This window comes from Copidosoma floridanum, unplaced genomic scaffold (genome assembly GCF_036245765.1).
Source record: "Copidosoma floridanum isolate Cflo_tuat_1 unplaced genomic scaffold, Cflo_Japanese_pri ptg000011l, whole genome shotgun sequence".
Taxonomy (NCBI): Eukaryota; Metazoa; Arthropoda; class Insecta; order Hymenoptera; family Encyrtidae; genus Copidosoma; species Copidosoma floridanum.
The window spans coordinates 12,062,293-12,068,292 of NW_028321888.1; positions in this window are offsets into that span (position 1 = coordinate 12,062,293).

Here is a 6,000-nt window from a genome sequence, read left to right on the forward strand (position 1 = left end):
ATAATAAATTGTATTCTACTTGTTGAGACCTTTCATTTGATACCCATATTGATGGGATTGATAAAACCTACGTTATCCGCCATTTTGTAGCGGCCGCCATCTTGGATTTCAATTTTTTGTAGTATATTGTATTCTGCTTATTGAGCCCTTTCAGTTGATACCCATATTGATGGGATTGATAAAACCTATGTCATCCGCTATTTTGTAGCAGCCGCCATCTTGGATTTCAATTTTTTATAGTATATTGTATTCTGCTTGTTGAGCCCTTTCATTTAATACCCATATTGATGGGATTAATAAAACATAAATTATCCGCCATTTTGTAGTAGCGGCCATCTTGAATTTATAATGATAATGAACATAATTGTATTGTCACCAAAATCCAAAGTGTATACAAAATTTCAGATTAATCGGTTGACAGAAAGAGGGTGAAATTTGAATGACTAAATTTGACCCAAGAATAAAACAAACGGGGTGAGCTAAATAAAACCGTTTAAAAAACCGTTTAAAAATAGAAGTCTAGTACATGTGTATTCCATATGGTACTCCAAAACGTATGTGCACTGTATACCAAGTGCATGACTATCCAATTTATCTTCCTTTACCCTTGTGACGAGGATTTTTCTAGCCGATAAACAGCCGTCCCGGATCCCCTCACAAAACTCTCACTATATTTCTTACCATGTCCCTACACTCTGGATATCTCTCCTCCGGGAGGTCTGCCACAGGTGTCTGGCTCGGGAACACCAGACACTCCTAAAAGGAAAATAGAAGAGGGCAAATGGGGGCGCTACTTCTCAATAAACACTCGCAAATATAAATTTTCACAGCGCTCTCGCGCTATTTATTCGCCTCAATGCACACTCTCCACAACGTCGCCTCTCTCTCTCTCTTTCTCTCTCTCTCTCTCTCTCTCTACATATGTATATATTTTGGCACACTATTCTCGAGGTAGATATCTTCGTGCTGTCACCTCCGGTCGTCCTCTTCGCCAAACTCCTCCCTGGCTCGACTGTTGGTGGCCGGCACCTAGGCTACACACACACACGGACACAACCTCAAGCATACCTTCCGCTCAATTCAATCTTTCCTCTCCCTATATAGATCCTACACCCCTTTATCCTGACTCAATCGTATCGTCTCCAAACCTTTACCTCGAAATCATACCTAGTGCACCATCCTCCGTGAAGTGACCTTCTCTCTGTCCTCGCCGTCACCCGGTGCTACCTGGAGTTCGTCTCAATCGTCGCGTAGACTCGGCGGCACGGTTAACTCTCGGGCAGTATTGTTCGGAGTCTTTCTATGCTCTCCTTTTGGATCAATTTCCTCACTCTCAGCTCTACCTGTCACTTTTTCCTATATCCACTCACTCTCTCTTTCCTATCTGCTCTCTATGCCGCTCCACGCGATACTGCCTGCGTTATGGCAGTACACTTCAACAGATGCGCGCGCCCCTCCCATGTATCCGAAAAATCTCCAACACGCCTAAAAACCGGTAAATTATTGGAGGTTTCAAAAACTAGGGAATTGACGCGGCCGCTCGGTGCTCACACCTCTCCGACGTGTCACGAGCCCTCGCCTCTCTCCTTCTCTATCTTACACACATGCTCACCCAATCATACCTCACACACTTTCAATCCCTTTTATGGTATTCGGTCCTTCTTTCTCCTCTGGCTCGTACTCCGTGGCACCGAGAACACAAATTAAGTAATGTGTTATAGATTTACATATAAAAAATATATATGTTATTCTAGGACTCGGTAGCCGCCGATGACTTGCCCCGAAATATAGGTATACAGTGACGTGATAGCTTTAGCTACCACGTCACACCCTTCAATTTACACCTCAGCTTATAATTTTCGGGTTTACTATATAATTACTGACACGAGCACATCTCTATTATGTACTCTTTGTCAAAAACTTTGTCAGTTAAAATTACAAAGCAGTGAAAAAAGTTATCCACTTTGGCCAGGAGTTGAATCTGGGCCTCCTCTTGCGGGAAAGAAGGGTGTTCGCCGAGGCTTCGGTGGCGACGTTCGTTACAATAAAAATTTTTTGAAGTGAAACTTCTATAGCCGCGTATTGGAAGCACGCGCGTGTATAGAAATATATATATATATATATATATATATATATATATATATATATATATATATATATATATATATATATAAACGAATAAATGTATATAGATATACATCCGAAGCCGGAACGTGTGTGTGTGTGTGCGTGCTCGTATGAGAAGGTAATAAGGTATAGAAGCGTAGAGGTCTGGGGCCCTATCCTCTAGCGTGTCAGCATAACACAGAGATATCGTAATATAGGAAACATAGAAAGCACATACAAAGCGTACTATCTTTTCCAAAAATACACTGCAACAAGCCTATTTCACAATTAAGTAGCAGGTAAAAGCGGGTTAATTTAATCAGTGATTACGAATTCATACGCGTATATTTTAAAAAACTCAAAATTAACCATTACAAAGTATATTATTTCCTATGTATCCATCGTTTGCAATTATACAGTATGCTTCTAACAAATGTTAATCTTTTCTGTTAAGTACTTAGTAATGCACGAAAATATAAACAATAATCATAACAGAAAATAGCTAATAATGCATGGAAAAATAAAAATTGAAAATTGTCATTAAAACTATGAGCATATAAAAACTGTATGGTTAAGGTTATGGGGGAACTAAAATTTAAAAAACAAATCTTTTATTATTCTGAAGTTTTTATTTTTTACAAAGGTGTAACTTTTTACTTTTTATCGCATCATTTTAACAGTATACAAAAAATTATTTATCATGTAATTGCTATTATAACAAGAAAATGCTTTATAAAATACTCTATATACTGTTACACATGAACTGTCATAAGTAATATTGCTGCTCCATTATTGTTTCAAGCCTTCAGAACAGCTTTTCCATTTTTTGGGCTGTTCAACTGTTGTAGGAAAAAAAAAAAAATTATGTGAATATTAAATTAATTAAATGTAAGGAGTTAATCAATAACTTACTTTACCTACATTAAATTATTTTGTCGCAATGAAAAATAAGTAAGTTATAAAATACATAATAGTTTTTCTTTAGTAACAAAATATATAAATATGGCAAATACTCAAAAGCTAATCTCTTAATAAAATTTTCAAGTACGTGGATTCCTCTTTCGCACAACTATTACAAAAATTTGTATTATTAACCTATAAATAGTCAACCACAAATAATACTTAATCAGATTAAAGTAAAAAGAGTCATAATAACTTTTTATTTAATAAAATATACTTTTTCTTATTATTTACCTTCATTTTTCACTCTAAGTAATCTAATTTATGTTCCACAGGTGAACGATATACATATTCATGCGAAGATAACTCTACTCTAATAATACTCGTATAAAAGAAAACTTACATAATGATGTAAGGTAAACTATTTTAATCAAAATCATTATTGCACGCAGGATCTTCTGGCACATATGGCTCAGTTACTGGTGAATCTGCACCAAAGTTAGAAACAATTTCTACATTGCCTATGTTATGTCTAGCTTACATTTGCCCTAGCTAGACTAGACAAACTAAACTTGACATCATGTTACAATGCTAAAGTGAATGGTAACGTTCTATCAAAGCTAGCTAGTCTATAGTCTAGCGCTAAGCTAGCTGGTGCACGGAGTTACGGAATGCAGTCATTGGACTTACACTGGACGTATTAGGTTATGCCACACAAGCTTATCCCCCAGATGGCGCGATCGTGCCTACGAGAATGTGGCGTCTTCAAGTGTAAGCATATATACAATGTCTACATGTATTCGTTTGTATTGGGATCGGGTTATTGAGTTATTTGGAACTCAAAATCCTAATATTGGAGTTTCAAATGTTTACCACAATGTACATGGATAGAAGGAGGCGTGGCGCTGACGTCGGAGAGCCTACTCTCGCGGAGTCTCGCAGCTTCCAAAATTCAGCACCTCACGTAAAACTACATTGGTAATTGGCGCTTGAGCTTAGCTTAAATCACAATATATATATATATATATATATATATATATATATATATATATATATATATATATATATATATACATGCGCACCCTATATGTATACACGTCTATTTGCGGTACACCGTACTTCCACGTGAGGTGATGCGTCGATGTCGCGCGATGCATTAACATGCGTTTTAAATGGGATTGCTTGACGTGACAATATGGATGGGCAAAATATATATCGATGTACCGGAAGTACCGATATTTTTTCACCAATATATCTACACGTTTTGCCGTTACATTTTTCCACCGATACATCGTAGATCGATAGATTTTTAACGGTATCGAAATGACATCACGAACAATATATTTTTGTCCATACAAACATTTAACTGTCAAGATTATTAAAAACAAGAAAAACGGTGGAAAAAATTACGCACTGCAAATATACACAGTGCGTTTTTTATCAGTTAATTATTTTTGTATGTGCTAATACTTGAAATTAAACCCAATTTCCGTGTGCATTTATATACACATCTATCGATGTATCGGAATATCGGTGTACTATTCCGATAACATCGATATGCTTCAGATATATCATTAATATATGGATATATTTTTTGAGTTTGCTCAAAGTAACTCATTTTACACTACACTTACACTGCCATTTATGCAACTCAACTACTCTATGTCTTTAAACGAATTTCGATACTTTCGACTGTATATGTGATAGTCTCCCAGTGTCCGGACCCCGTTGAGACTATCATTTTTGTCAATACACTGACACTGCCATCTATAAATCTTGGGTGCTCCAACTATCTAAACAAATTTCGATACTATCGACTATATACGCGATACTCTTGCAGTGCCGACCCTTCGTTGAGACTATTAATTTTGTCGAGTCACTGTTGCGTCGTGTCGCGATACTCTCGCAGTGTCGGGACACTATTGACACTATCGTTTTTGTCGCGTAGCTGTTGAGTCGTGTCGCGACAATTCAACGTCAGTACCTTGGGCTACATGATGGCTCTGTCGGTAGCGTGTCTGCCTACAGATCTTGATGGCCGGGGTTCAAATCCCACTCTGGACAAAAATTTCATCAATGAATGAGGTTTTTTTCTGGATAAGATTTGTACTTCAATAAACTTACCGATCTATCTACCGTTTCCCCCTACTGTTATTAAACCCAACGTATGGCTAAATACACTTTATAGTGTCAAAATAGCCATGTCTGAGCCCTTAAGGGGCGATGATAAATATAAAAAAAAAAAAAAAAAAAAAAAAACTAAGCACCTATATATATGTATAACTAAATACAAAGGTTAATGTTTACTAAATTCTCGAAGACGCTCCTAGCTGTCTAAATCACCAAATGCAGGAATGCCGATAATTCTTCTGTACCGACGTTGAATTGTCGCGACACGACTCAACAGCTACGCGACAAAAACGATAGTGTCAATAGTGTCCCGACACTGCGAGAGTATCGCGACACGACGCAACAGTGACTCGACAAAATTAATAGTCTCAACGATGGGTCGGCACTGCAAGAGTATCGCGTATATAGTCAATAGTATCGAAATTTGTTTAGATAGTTGGAGCACCTAAGATCCATAGATGGTAGTGTCAGTGTATTGACAAAAATGATAGTCTCAACGGTGTCCAGACACTGGGAGACTATCACATATACAGTCGAAAGTATCGAAATTCGTTTAAAGACATAAAGTAGTTGAGTTGCATAGATGGCAGTGTAAGTGTAGTGTACAATGAGTTACATTGAGCAAACTCAAAAAATATATCCATATATTAATGATATATCTGAAGCATATCGATGTTATAGGAATAGTACACCGATATTCCGATACATCGATAGATGTGTATATAAATGCACACGGAAATTGGGTTTAATTTCAAGTATTAGCACATACGAAAATAATTAACTGATAAAAAACGCACTGTGTATATTTGCAGTGCGTAATTTTTTCCACCGTTTTTCTTGTTTTTAATAATCTTGACAGTTAAA